Here is a 16,150-nt window from a genome sequence, read left to right as displayed (position 1 = left end):
CGTTTTAGGGGGGCGTGGCAGAGTCTTAACTTTGATAAAGAATATCTCTTTGGTTTTGAGACTAGTCTTTGCAACTTCAGGGATCTTATCTATGCACAATCAGCTTGTAACACTCCAAAGAGAAAGGAAAACTTGAAATCGCATCATATGACCGCTTTAACATGAACATCTAGATTTTTCTTGTTGACAGTTATTCCACAGTGCACTTTTTTCTGAATACGCAATTTTTTGGGAGCAAGCAGGGATTTAACAGGCAAGGGGACTCCTTCAGCCACAGCTGTTTTTTTAAAGGCAACTGGTGCACTAGGAACAATTGGTTCACTGGTGGCAACTGGTTCATTGATGTCAACTGATGCACTGGGGACAACCGGTTCACAGGTGACAATTGGTTCACTGATTGTAGCTGGCTCAACAGTGGCTGGTTTTGTAGGTGGAACTTGTCTTTTTTTGCATGATGCTAAATGTTCTATTTCATCTAAGTCAACACGCCACAGTATGGGTCAGCCTTGCTAAGGATGAGATGTCAGGAGACGGTATATCAAATTAACCACGCCCCGCTTGCAATCACGGTCTATAAATACAGGTGCGATGTAGCCGGCGCTTTCTCTTTTTTGCCTCCTACATATCGATGAAAGCTGTTTGATCTCTTCGTCTCTGGAGACGAAAGCTATCTAACTGATTTCAGTTTCCTTGTTTTATGATGCAAGAGGAGAACACCACTGGTTTACCCTCTGAGATGCCGGCAGGCAAAGAGCCATTTCGGTCTGAACGAGATCCTCAGGAGGAAGGTGTCAAACGCAAACAAGCTCGTAAACGCAAGCATGTAGAAGGGGACATTGGTCAACTTCAGAAGCAAATGCAAGGTATGCAGGAGACCCTAAACACTTTGTTAGTGGCTCAGCAATGGGTGGCAGAACCTCAAGACTTAGGGGTGCCATTGTCAAAACGTCCATGCCGCCACCCTGATGAGCTTTCAGTGGCAGCATCTGGAGTGTTTGGAAGGGATGAAGATTATTTGCCTTCAGAACCAGAGGATATCTCCGAGTCAGAAACAGGGGATAGTGCTTCTGAGGCCTCAGAGGCTATTGCGCTGGACCCTTCAGATAAAGCAGTGATTTCCAGAGCTGCTGAGCGTGCAAAACTGCCTTCCCAGGCTGCTTCAACATCAACCTCAGTGTTTGATAGAGGCCCTCAGCGTCATAAAACAGAGGGGTTGCCAATACTTCCTGATTTTATAACAGAGTTGCAGGCTTCCTGGAAGGCCCCTAGTTCTACGGCCCTCCCTAGGACACAGCTGGGCAATCTGGCAGGGGCAGTAACTTATGGGCTTGCTTCAGCTCCTCAGATCGGACCCACGTTTGCTATGTTGACTGGGGCTATGGCCAGGACTGGAAGAGATGCTACACACCCTAACAAGCATGGTAGAATAATTGACAGTCAGCTGCGGAAAGCCTATCAGGCCTCGGCCTTGTCGGCAAGACTTGCATGCACAAACTCTCTCCTCTTGGTTTATTTAGAGGGTCTGCTGCAGGATTTGTCCTCCACTTTGACAGAGGAGGAAAACATCCCAGAAACATTGCGAGTGGTTGATATGCTGATCCGAGGAACAAGTGCGCACGCCCAAGCCCTGGGGCAATCCATGGCCAATATGGTTCAAGCACGCCGTCAGGTATGGCTATCTCAAGCTAATTTGTTAGATCAAGATTGCATGGCTGTCATTGCAGCTCCATTAGTGCCTGGGGAGGTCTTTGGAGCCCATGCAGAAGCAGCTTTGGAGCAGTCTCGTAGAACAAGAGAACTGACTCGATCAGTGGTTAGAGCACCAGCTACTCGTGGGCAACGCACATCAGCTGGGAGCAGTAATTGGGCTCGGGCAGAATCAGCAAACCAGGCCTTCATAGGTCAGCGCCGGTCTGCTGCCCAAGGTGCACCCATAAGACCAAGCCAAGGAGTCCGGCAGTCCTTTCGTAGGACACGACAGCCAGAGTCTTCCAGCACACGTGCAGCAGGAGGGAGGAACCGTTACTGACGGTTATCGACCTCCGGCCCCACATTTTTCCAGTCAACATCTCTTCCACTGGCGCCAATGCACTCAATGTCCATGGGTGCTGAGCACCTTGGAGCTAGGATACAGGCTCCAATTCAAATCCAAGCCACCCCAATTTCAAAGGATTGTTCCTACTGTTTTGAGAGAAGAGACACAGTGCAGGTCTCTGACAGACGAGGTCTCAGTTCTTTTAGGAAAAGGAGCAATAACACGCCTGCCCTCGGGTTCAATAGGGCAGGGGTTTTATTCAACCTATTTCCAGATTCCAAAGAAAGGTGGGGGTCTTCGGCCCATCCTGAATCTCAGGAAGTTCAATCATCATTTAAAGCGACTGCCCTTCCGCATGCTTTGTCTTTCAACCCTTTTAACCTTCATCAGACAAGGGGATTGGTTCACAACAGTGGATCTCCAAGATGCCTATTTCCACATCCCAATTCACAAAGACCACAGAAAGTACCTCAGGTTCTACTTTCAGGGCAACGCTTACGAGTACAATGTTCTCCCCTTCGGTCTGTCATTGGCTCCCCGCACCTTCACCAAATGTATGGATGCGGCACTCATTCCTCTTCGTCGTCAAGGCCTACGTATTGCCAATTACCTGGACGATTGGGTAATTTGCTCTCCTACAGAGCAACAGGCCAGGAGCAACACAAAGGTGGTCCTTGCCCACTTGAAGAAATTGGGGCTGACTCTGAACAGCAAAAAGAGTTGTCTCACTCCCACAAGGGTAGCGACATACCTAGGCTTGAGTTTGAATTCAATTATAATGAGAGCATCTCTGACTCCACAGAGACAGTCAGTGTTGAAAGAGTGCCTGTCCGAGTTCCTCAAAAAGGAGCAAGTTACAGTGAGATTGGGTCGGAGACTGCTTGGCCTAATGGCGGCAGCCAGTCAGGTGGTGCCATTGGGGTTGCTTCACATGCGCCCATTACAGCGATGGATAGCAAAGTACCAAGTGAGTCCATACGAGAATGGACAGTGACTGATTCCAAGAGACCTGGATTGTCTTCCAACTGTCAAGTGGTGGCTCTCAACTCCAGGCCTGAACGAGGGAGTCAAGCTGGGCCCGTTATGTTCAAGGGAAACCATAACAACAGATGCCTCACAGGCAGGCTGGGGTGCTGTCTGGCGAGGCAATCCAGTACAGGGAAGATGGGATGCCTCATGGATAGGAGTACACATAAACCTCTTGGAGCTGGAGGCAGTGTTTCGAGCCTTGATCCATTTTCTTCCTCAGCTTCAGGAGAAGCAGGTAATTGTTCGTTCAGACAGCACAACAGTCGTGTCATACATAAATCACCAGGGCGGAGTACGTTCAATATTATTACACAGGAAGGCCCGGGATCTGCTGTTATGGGCACATGGTCGAGGGGTCTCCCTGAGGGCTGTACACTTGCCGGGAGAGGACAACGTAGCAGCCGCCCTCTTGTCAAGGGGGGGTCCCAAGCCAGGAGAATGGCGACTTCACCCAGCAGTGGTACAGGCAATTTGGCTTCGGTTGTCTCACTCCCACAAGGGTAGCGACATACCTAGGCTTGAGTTTGAATTCAATTATAATGAGAGCATCTCTGACTCCACAGAGACAGTCAGTGTTGAAAGAGTGCCTGTCCGAGTTCCTCAAAAAGGAGCAAGTTACAGTGAGATTGGGTCGGAGACTGCTTGGCCTAATGGCGGCAGCCAGTCAGGTGGTGCCATTGGGGTTGCTTCACATGCGCCCATTACAGCGATGGTTAGCAAAGTACCAAGTGAGTCCATACGAGAATGGACAGCGACTGATTCCAAGAGACCTGGATTGTCTTCCAGCTGTCAAATGGTGGCTCTCAACTCCAGGCCTGAACGAGGGAGTCAAGCTGGGCCCGTTATGTTCAAGGGAAACCCTAACAACAGATGCCTCACAGGCAGACTGGGGTGCTGTCTGGCGAGGCAATCCAGTACAGGGAAGATGGGATGCCTCATGGATAGGAGTACACATAAACCTCTTGGAGCTAGGCTGACCCATACTGTGGCGTGTTGACTTCATTCACAGAACTAGGTTACCTACGTAACCCCTCGTTTTACAATCTGGACTTTCCTTATAACGGTGTTTGGGCAATAACAACAGTGAAAATGTGCCTGTTCTCTACACTGCAAGTTGCACTTGACAATCAGAAAATTTGAAAAAAAATAAAAGAAATAAATGAACTTTTCCACGACATTCTAATTTATTGAGATGCACCTCATGAGATGCAACCTTCATGCTGTACTGCCAAAGATAAGTGGTTGCAGACATGATTTTCCACCACGTGAAGTTCCATGGTGGGTTTGAACACTTTTGGTCCGCAGAATGGGCAATGGTAATTAGAGCAACAGCTCTGGCATCTCTGAAGTGTAATCTTCTCATGCCGCAACACTGTTCTGTGCATCTATGGACAACGTTAAATGTATTTCAAATGTTATTTCTTTCCAAGTTAGCGATGAGTAACCTGGCTAGTGGGTAGCGTGTAAACTACCTCGCTGACAACAGTCCACATGTCAGCTTACCATAGCTATAAACATCTAAACTTAACATACCAGCAGTATTTCCAACGCTAATTAGTTTAACTAAGTTAGCTAACTTGATTAGATAGGCCACCTTTGCAGACCTATACACGTGCGCGCTAGCTGTTATCTAGTTAACGTTAGCGCTATTAAAGTTACTTAAACATGTCTCTGCGATATCAAAAAGTATGGACACCGTCAAAACTTTGACATCTTTAACTGTGATCATTACTTACAACTTGGGCAACTTCACAAATATGTATGCAGGTTCATCCGGTGGAACAAAGTTTATAAAGTGGGAGGAGTTGGATCTGGATCCAACCTCGCCCCCTGAATCTTATGTTCTGCAGTGCGGACCATCTCCCCGTTTGGGCTGACTAACGCCCCAGCGTCCTTTCAACGCTACATGGAGGGATGCCTGGGAGACCTCCGAGATGAAATCTGTCGTATTTGGATGATGTCTTGGTGTTTAGCCCCAGCTTTGAACAGCATGTCCAGAATGTGAGGCAAGTTCTGCAACGGCAACGAGAGTGTGGAATAAAACTAAGGCCAAAGAAATGTGATTTCTTCAAAGGTGAAGTCTGCTATGTCGGTCGGGTAGTCTCTGCTGAGGGATACAAAATGAATCCCAAAGAGGTGGAAGCAGTCCAATAACTGAAGCACGAGTCTCCAACTACTGTGCGAGGGGTGAGAAAGCTGATGGGTTTCCTCAGTTATTACAGAACTTATATACCAGACTTCTCTAGGGTGGTATATATGTGGCCCGCGGGCTGCCTGTTGAGGAACCCTGCTATAGATCATGACATACTCGTAGAACGATTACAAAACTACAGGGCAGGCTTGTTTCTGTTGCAGAAAAGCTAGTTCATGCATTCATGACCTCTAGACTGGACTATTGTAATGCACTGCTAGGTGGTTGTCCTGCATCTTCAATGGTTGGAACTGCAGCTACGCTAATTATGTCTCTATTTGTTTCTCTGTTTCTGCCACGGGATTGACATCCCATGGTAACTAGGAATTACACAAGCTTCAGTCTGGATCCAGCCCTTACAAAGACCTGAGATGACCGAACACCTGAGAAGATATGATGCAAACACCTCAGAGGACCTCAGATGATTCCAACCCTGAAACAACATAAACTACAAAATTTTGCTACAAGTTTGATCGCAACATATAATCATTGCTGTTAATAGTGTTCATTGTCAATTTTACCATACATTTCTGGCATATGTACATCAATTTGACATAGTCACCACTAATAAGCTACTACTGAATATATTGTAGAAACGTAATTTTCTGTAAAGCTGCTTTGCAAAGATTTGTATCGTGAAAAGCGCTATGCAAAAAGTCGTGGAAGTCGTGGCCTAATGGTTAGAGAATTGGACTTGTAACCCAAAGGTGGTGTGTGTTCACTGCTGTGTGTGTGCACTTTGGATGGGTTAAACGCAGAGCACTAATTCCAAGTATGGGTCACCATACTTGGCCTCACGTCACTTTTCTTTTCAAATAAACTTGAATTGAATTGAACATGAATTTTCCTGGTGTGTAGATCATTTTGACATCGAATTTTTGGAGTCTGATGAGCATTCGTTAGATTCTCATGGGACAGTCATTTAAGGCCTTGGACATTATGGACACTAGTGGCTTATGGTCCGTTTCCACTTCAAAGGACTATCCATACCCAGGTGAAAAATAAATATATTTAAATTGTGCTTTTTCTGACATACTATATTTAAATTATACTACTTAATAATAGTTGACAAACGTTTGTACATTGTAAATGTTAAAAATTACTTTTCCAAATATTAAAATTATAAATAAATTGCACTTCAAATAAGCATGTTGGGAATACAAATGTATTATAAACATACTACTTGAATTTCAAGTATATTTTTAATACATTTAATACTACGTCTTTTTCACCTGGGTAGACATACTGGTAGAACCTTTCACAGGCATACGTACAAGCCAAAAGTTCCTTCTCAATTTGTGCATAGTTGATTTCTGCACCAGTCAAGGCACTTGATGTGCAAGCTTTCCTGCTTGTGAGCCCACATCCACTCATTCTTTTGTTCGAGAAGACATCTGAGTGGAGCAGAATGCGTTGACAGCTGGGGGATGAATTTGGCCAGGAATCCACCATTCCAAGGAATCTTCACACTTCCTCTTTATTTTGAGGCTCTTTCATGTTGACCTTTGCTGACGTTTTTCTCGGGTCTGGCCTGAGGCCTTCCTAAGACAAAACATCTCCAACGAATGTGAGGCTGAAACACAAGGACCTCCCTCAATCGTGCATCATGCTCCTGGCGGCTGGAACTTGGAACCCCACACAATTGTCATCCATCATAGTCTCTACCCATGGTAAGTGCTCAAAGATCATGTGGATTGTTGGGTGGTATACTTCAGGTGCTGACAGAATACCATATGGTAGACGGAGAAAACAATATCTGCCTTCTGGCGTATTGCAGGTACACAATTTTGAACTTGCCTCATCAAGTTTCAATTGCCAAAAGCCAGACAATGCATCAAGCTTACTGAACCACTTCGCTCGAGCAAACTGAGACATGTGGCGCTTTTCCACTGCGTGGTACGGCACGGCACGGCTCGGCTCGGTTTGCGTTTCCACTGCAGTTTAGTACCGCTTTAGAGTGGGCGGGATTATTCACGTCATTATAGTAGCGCCGTCTCTACTGCCGTGACTCCTGAAAAACGTTTTCATTCCGCGTCGCCCCGTCAAGCTCTCGCTGGATCCGCCCGCTCCTCTGCTATCAACTATAGGAACGTCTGTACTTCCTCAACAGACAACGAAACAGCCATTTTTTGGTTGTTAAAAAAAGGTGTGCTCATTCAAAACAGCTGCGTTCGATTTAAATCTAGCGGTTCTCTTGTGATTCGACGATACCTGCGTAGGTAATGACGATTCTCTCCGACCAATCAGCAGAGTTAACACTTCACGTTTTGGTAACGGTTCGGTTCACTTGGAACCTCAACCGAGGTGGTACTAAAAAAAGTACCAGGTACTTTACCCAGTGGAAAACCCCCCAAAAGTGAACCGTACTGAACCGTACCGTGCCGTACCATGCAGTGGAAAAGTGCCAATGATCTCTTCTCTGGTTGGCAGTTTGAAATGTTCACATTTTATGGCCCTGTTGAGATCTCTTGGGCCAAGACATATTCTCAAAGAACCATTTTTATTGAGCACAATGACTAGTGACTAGTCAATTTTCTTTATGACATCCAGCTTCTCCATGTGAGCTAATTCTTCTTTGAGTTTTTCTCGTAATGCAAATGGAACTTTTCTGTGTGTGTGTGTACCACAGGAGTCACTGTGTCATTGATGCTTATTCTGTGCTCCCCAGGCAGGCATCCAAGTTCTTCAAAAACATCTTTGTACTCCTCCATGAATGACGTTTCATTTGTTTTGACCTGTGATGTCACTGCAAACACTCTCCTCACTAAATCCAGTTTTTTTTTACATGTACTCAGTCTTAGAATTGGCTGGACGCTCTTTTCCACAATCAGCATTTGTGTCTTTAACAACTGTCCCTTGTGTTTCAGAGTCACCAGGCAGCTTCCTTTGACAGGGACATCCTCACATCTGTATCCTGTTACTTTCATTTTATTGTAAAACCATGTCTGCATTTGTGATCGGGGAAATGACAAACAACAAGCGCTACTCTACACTGCTCAAAACTCGCGTTTGAATCATCAGTGGCAAATCCTTTAAATATGAAAACGTACTTACAGTCTGTGAGTCAGAACAGCCGGCATTGTAGTCTACTCTTCCGAGATCAGGAAACAGTCCTCCATAAAATGCGCTGCACACATCTGAATATTTGGGTTGAACTGTTCTGGAACAGTGTTGTAAATACAACTTAACCACTGATTTCTAGTTGTGTCCTCTTTTGGAAGGCCAAACAAAGTAGTTTCGCTTTACACAACGAAACACACAGCGTCACACACGGCGGGCTTGAGTGAGCGGCGGCCGGGGGGCTAGAGAACGGCTCGGCCGGCGGGATTGCGGTAAACACATGATTATGCACCAAGAGCTTGTAACACTCCAAAGAGAAAGGAAAAATTGAAATCGCATCATATGACCCCTTTAAGTAAACTTATTCTACCTAATTAATTTATTACACATATCAATAGACTCTATACAGACGTATACTTACTCATTACTTTATCGCGTTTTAAACCTCTTTCTTCCTGTTTTGGTTATACACTTAGCCCCTATTTTCATTTATTGATTTCCTCCTTTATTTAATTTCATTTTTGCTTATTTTGCCCATTTATTGCTTTTTAATTTTACTTTGTCTTACCATTTTCTTTCATCTGTGTATCCTAGCTAGGGAACGACACACCTAAGCCCTTAATAGGAGACAGTGTTATCCCTCACTACGAGTTCAAATAAATTAGAGAAACAACTCTCTTTCACTCAAATTTGATTTTGTTTGATTAGTTGTGCAGCAACTAAAAACAACGCTCTACTCGTAGTTGGGCATAACAGAAACAGAGCCTATTAGTGGACCTGATCCACTCAATTTACTGTCTCCTTTCCTTCTCTCCTGCTTTCTTTCCTCTTCACGTTTCACATTTGTAGGGACCTGTAAAAACCATCAATCTATTCTAAGTGAATGAGATACACAATCCTGTCAAAGAAGAGAAATCATCCTTACGAATTTGATTGTAATCAAACCCTCCTTCATTCTTCCTAACCTCCCTACATTGGAAAACACAATCCAAATTTTAAAATCTCATCCAACGCTGAGATCAATTTAATAGAGATAAGTTTTGCGCAACTTTCACCTTAGCTGCTCCCTGGTAAATGGTCCCACAGCAAGATGTACGGTGTCAATCCTGTCAGACTAAGAAAAGAGATATCGGCATTATTATTGTATTCTTTTGTCTAAAACAGATTTAATATTATTTTCCTTCTTGATAACATTTAATTTAAAAAAAAAGGAATTGTTTCTTTTAGTTGAATTGTGTTTTCACCTTTTTCTTTCTTTTCCCTCTTCCTCATTAGAGTGATGAAGTCATCACATCCCTAATCTACCTAGACACCCTAAGACCAACACAGTCATCAACCACACTTCACTAGTGGTTCACAATCACTGATGCAACACTTAGTTGTCCCACCACACATAGGCTTCTACTCCACACAGATCTGTGTCAGTCTCTCTTCTCCCCAGCGTGCCAACATACCATTGCCCATGGGGACGATGTAAACACTTGGCTTATTTTTAATAATAATCCTAATCCTGAGAAGATTCCTGACACATGATTCAAGCCAGAACAACAACCACGAGGAGCTAGTCAAGATCACCAGCTCCCTAAGCTATGCCTTCACAACCCAGCTGAAACTGAGTGACAAGCACATCATCCAGCTTTAAGAGGAGCTGACATGTGTTCATCGCCGTATAGACAAGCTGGAAGTGAAGGTTCAAGATCAACTCAAAGCACCCAATGAGAGGGAGCAGGAAACAACGGAACAAGCTAAGAAGCTCCAAGCAGCCCTGGCAGCAGCTCAGCTCGACCAACAACATGCAACGGCTGCCCAGAAAGACCTGGTAAACAGACTCCAGTATGCCGAACAGCTACTAGAGAAAGCCAAGAATGACATCAAAGACAAGAATGCTGAAATCACTGCCCTAGAAGACCACCTGGAAAGGTACAGGACTGAAATGGACAATCTGACCCAACAACTAGACGATACTAGCGATGTGCTCTTCATGGTCAGAAAAGAACTCAAATATGCTTATGAGCTGAAACAAGAGCCAAGAAAGAAGCGAAGGGCCACAACCCAAAACCTCACCTGCCTCCACCACAGTACTTCTTCCAGTCAATGAAAGAAGAGACCCCATCCAAGCAGACCTTGGAGCTGCACATGGGATGACCATCAAAGACCTCAACAAGCTGTCTAAAAACATGAGCAAGTTCAACCCGAACTCCACAGAGGGCCACGACATCCAGGCCTACCTGCAAGATATCGACTTTCACCTGGAAATGAGACCTCATGTGACTGACATAGACAGGTTATACCTCCTTAGAACCACGTCCAGTCCCGAGGTAAGAAACTTCCTAGATCGACAGCCCAGTCAAACAAAGTCAAACTACTAGCGACTTTGTGAGGTCCTGATTAAAGAGTTTACAGACTCTGAATCTGAACATGGACTGTTAACTGCCTTGGAAATCAAACAAGGTCGACAAGAGACTCCACAAGCTTTCTACAACTGACTCCGACAAGCCTGTTTTGGTGCACACAACAAACCTGACCTTGAAGAGGATGTGAACTTCAAAAGCCTCTTCCTAAGAAATCTGCACCCTGGAGTCAACCACCATCTAGGCATCATGGCCTTTCCGCGCTCCCTGACCATCCAACAGTTGCGAGACCTAACACAGAAGGCCTACAACAAGCAGAAGATGGCCTCAAAGAAAGGTAACAAAACATCCACACTCTTGAACTCTGTCACCAAAGACTCAAGCCTTGCACTGGACGACACCCAGTGGCATCATGACACCAGAGTCCTTCATCAAGAGCACAGAGAACGTGACACCTGTCCACGACAGCTATCAGCCCAATCGCTGGAAAAATCCATGGGACCAGCCACGCTTCTCAAGAAACCCAAAAGATAAGAACAACTGGAAACCTAACCAGACATCCAAAGGTAATTGCCTGACTCATCCAAGAGCAACTCGTGTGGGTAAACGACAACAAAACCCACCTCAGCACCACTCAAAGACATGCACAGTGCTGAGTATGCAATAGAACAAGACAGCTTACCATCAGAAGACATGGAAAAGCCTCTTTGTAAGAAATCTGCACCCTGGAGTCAGCCACCATCTTGGCGTCATGGCCTGTCCACGCTCCATGACCATCCAACAGTTGCGTGACCTAACACAGAAGGCCTACAACAAGCTGAAGATGGCCTCAAAGAAAGGTAACAAAACATCCACACTCTTGAACTCTGTAACCAAAGACTCAAGCCTTGCACTGGACGACACCCAGTGGCATCACGACACCAGAGTCTTCCATCAAGAGCACAGAGAACGTGACCCCCATGTCCACGACAGCTTTCAGCCCAACCGCTGGAAAAATCCATGGGACCAGCCACGCTTCTCAAGAAACCCAAAAGATAGGAACAACTGGAAACCTAACCAGACATCCAAAGGTAATCGCCTGACTCATCCAAGAGCAACTCGTGTGGGTAAGCGACAACAAAACCCACCTCAGCACCACTCAGACATGCACAGTGCTGAGTATGCACAAGAACAAGACAGCTTACCGTCAGACGACATGGAACAAGTCATGAGACAAATGAAAGAGTTCCTTCAAGGAAAGCTGAACATGGATGACCACAAAGTTGAGTCATGCTCGCTGTGACCAGCGACAGAACGGAAGGCCGGTGATCAGCTGGTACACCACATCAGAGATGACAAGCACCTGTTCAACAACCACCCAGAACGAGCAAGTCTCTCACAGCCAACCGTTGATGAAAACTCTGAGGTACCAAAGAGCATCAACTCAGTCACTCATCGCTCACTAAGAAACTGCCAAATGAACTCCAACTCCAAGAACCACATTCCTGTCTGTGCAACAGCAACCACCAAAGCACAGAAGGTCAGAAAGTCTGCCACAATCAGAAGGCATCACAAGAGGAATGCAACATAGGAGACAAAGTTTTGCAGCCCAGCTTCACACAGCCATGCCAACTTACCTCAGACTGTCTGCTAAAGAACTTCCTGCCTTGCTGGACTGATCCCCATTAGATCATGGACACACCCTCATCCAAGCCAAGGATGCAGAGAGCCAGTCTTTACTGACATACAAGAAAAAGGGAGAGACAACACAGACTGAAACAGATCTGACTACACATACACTACACCATTAACACACACAACATTACCTACACCCAAAGGTAACCACACCTACTGATAACACATTCAACAAACATATTCTTCCCACAAGTAGAATATCCAAATTTTTGCATAACATAAAGTTACATACACCCACCATGAAGAAACATGCAGCTATCCTCACAATAGGTAGAACACCTGACACTAAGTTAAGGTACATGACACACTAGCTGCACATGACATCCTAGCTCAACAGCTGTTGCAATACATGCTAGGAAAACCCACAGCAGCTTTGTTTCGTTTTGTTCTTTTTTTTTTACCTATCCTTTTCCTTTCCCTCTTTCTTTAGTAGGTGAAACACCTAGACACCCTGCAAGGGCCAAAGGGCTGATATTAGGATTGACTCACCACACCTAATATCCGCAAGCCATTCTAAACTGAATGGAAGACTGAGAGGTCCATGCACGATAGGTCAATTCATTTAATTACAAATGATGTTACTAGAAAATTTATGGTAAACGTTTTAAATTAAGACAACCTAGAAGAACCAAAAAAACTTAATCACAAAATTTGATTGACGAATCAACATACTGGAACAAATTAGAACAACAATTTCCAAAATGATCTAAACTACCCTCAATGTACTAAACTACCTTGACTAATTGAACTTAACCGCCTGTACCTAAATAACCTGATGCCTGCACCAGTACAGTAACTGTCATGGAGGTGTTGTCTTGTTGTTTGCTGTGTTAGCCTGCTTCTTCTGCCTTTGTTTCTCCAGCGCTCGCTGATTGTCTTCAGCTCAACACATCGCCGACCGAAGGGGGGATGTGTAGAATAGGATATCAGAGTGAATCAGACAATTTAAGATTTGATCAGATTGGTGTTACAATAACCCAAAGATCCAAATTCCACAAAGAGGCCCAGGATAACAAGACAATGTCATAAATCTGTCCACGATACCCTGGAGCCACAAGTCTGAAGTGAGCCTAACGAACTAGCAGCTTTGAGCAGCTCAGCATTAAAACAAAAGAACACATTGATAGTTCCAACTCAGGAAGGAGTTTGTCAAATTTGCGGCAAGTAACCAAGATTAATGGTTAAAGACACAGCATATCATGACCATCACATGAGGAAAATCATTAGTAGAGACTGCGTTGGGTGGTTTCCCCCGACCTTGAAGACAAAGACCAGACAAGTGCTTAGGGAAGTTCACGAGTGCGTGTCTAAAAGTGGAGTGGAACCCAGCCTGGGTCACCCAAGAAAGACTAAGGGTGTATTCACACCTGTCTTGTTTGGTTTGATTGAATCGAACTTAAAGGGGTCATATGATGCAATTTCAAATTTTCCTTTCACTTTGGAGTGTTACAAGCTGTTCGTGCATAGATAAGATCCCTAAAGTTGCAAAGACTAAAGTCTCAAACCCAAAGAGATATTCTTTATAAAAGTTAAGACTTGTCCACGCCCTCCTAAAACGCCTCGTTTAAACACGTCACCACGTCTACGTCACTATGTGGGAAGATTTGCATAACACCGCCCAAATATTTACGCAAAGAAAGAAACTAGAAATCAGTGGTTAAGTTGTGTTTACAACACTGTTCCAGAACAGTTCAACCCAAATATTCAGATGTGTGCAGCGCATTTTATGGAGGACTGTTTCCTGAGCTGCAGAGTAGCCTACAATGCTGTCTACACACAAAGGCTGTTTCTATAAAGTGGGGCAGTTCCAACTTTGCAAGGACAGTCTGGCGCTTCTGACTCACAGCCTATAAGTAAGCTTTTTATATTTAAAGAATTTGCCATTGACGATTCAAACGCAAGTTTTTAGCAGTGTAGAGTAGCGCTTGTTGTTTGTCGTTTCTCCGATCACAAATGCAGACATGGTTTTATGTTTACGCGGCGCGATATGCAACGCAACATGTAAAAAGACAGTATAAGTCATTATAATCAGTAATTATGTCCCCACTGGATGCAACAAATGCCTCGTTTATAATGGGTTTTAATGTTTATGTCTCGTCGCTCCGGCCGGACACGGCATCACAGTATGGTAGGGGCGTAACATTTCCATCACACGCTTGAGGTATTCGGCCAATCACAATGCACTGGATAGCTGGCCAATCAGCATACACCTCGCTTTTCAGACCGATGAGCTTTGTAAAAATCAAGGCGTTTCAGAAAGGCGGGGCATAGAGGAGAAACAATAATGTACAGTATGTGGAAAATAATGTGTTTTTTAACCTTAAACCGCATAAACACATTGCATTACACCAAATACACAACATAATGTTCTTTTTAGCAACGTCATATGACACCTTTAAGTTCGTTTCCCCCTTGGTGCGGATCTTTTGGGCAGGTGTGAATACAGCAATCGCACTTGGGTGCGGACCAAACAACCGCACCGAGACCCAGCTGAAGAGGTGGTCTCCGGTCGGTTCCAAACGAACTCTGGTACGCTTGAGAATTTCTGTACAAAGAATGGATGACCTTAGCACACATGTGGTTTTGTTTACAATTTCTGGTTCAATTGCAAAAAGGGCAGTGTGAAAGCAAACCACACCAAACAAACAAAAAATCAACATTGTATTTAATCCGGACCAAAGCAAGTGAACTAGCGGACTTTCCTGGTGTCAATACACCCTAAGGCCAGGAAAGACACAGACTGTGACAATATGTACATATATATACTCTGATTATCTTCACTGTATGTATAAATGTATGACATAAAACAGTACGCTGCCTCTTTATGTTAAATGTCAGTTTTAATGAACATTAAACATGTATAAGAAATATGAGGCATATTTAATAGGAAATAAAGACAAAAGCAAACAATTCAGTCAAACGTATGCTACATCAGCGCTGTACGACGGTAAAGATAAATATATAAAGTTATGAAACTAAACTTTGTGCTCAGCCAAAACTAAATGACCAGGAACAAATAATAGATTCATGAGGCCAAAGATTGCCTGTTAGATATACCTAAAATGAATTATTTCTCATGTTTAACCACTACAGAGACATCCGAGCTAGAGGCAAATGTCAGAATGACTAGCCGAGGTAAGGCTGCTCTTGGCGGGATACATGAGCACTGAGCGCCTGAAGTTTACATCTCCGAAATCTGCGAAGCAAATTTTCAAATAGGCGCTATCTTTATGAATAAACCACAGATTTGAGTTTAAAGCAACTACATTCTCACCTGATAAACTCTTAAAAATATATTTCATGACACAAAAACAATATCATTTTGAAAATAATGCTGGTTTTCTCCTCCGCCATTAACGCTCGCTGGTTGGTGCAAAATGCTTAGTGGGATACCTGGCTGCCTCAAGTTTGCACAAGTCAGCTCTTGATGCATCCTTGATAAAAGAACACATCCGGAGCAAGAACACATCCGGGGATTTGAACTGTACTTGGCTAGATGCGAATTTTTGCCCTGTCCAAATACCCACATGTAATAACCTAGAACACTGTCTAACACTTGATGGCTGCTCTGTCAATTCTTCATCATCAGTTAGGAACCTAGTTGTGCTATTTGATAGCAATCTTTCCTTTGAAAAGCATGTTTCTAGCATTTGTAAAACCGCATTTTTTCATCTTAAAAATATATCTAAATTATGACCTATGCTCTCCATGTCAAATGCAGAAACGTTAATTCATGCGTTCATGACCTCAAGGTTAGATTATTGTAACGCTTTATTGGGTGGTTGTTCTGCACGCTTAATAAACAAACTC

Source organism: Sinocyclocheilus rhinocerous, unplaced genomic scaffold (assembly GCF_001515625.1).
Source record: "Sinocyclocheilus rhinocerous isolate Xijiao unplaced genomic scaffold, SAMN03320098_v1.1 scaffold1787, whole genome shotgun sequence".
Lineage (NCBI taxonomy): Eukaryota > Metazoa > Chordata > Actinopteri > Cypriniformes > Cyprinidae > Sinocyclocheilus > Sinocyclocheilus rhinocerous.
This window is presented reverse-complemented; position numbering follows the sequence as displayed.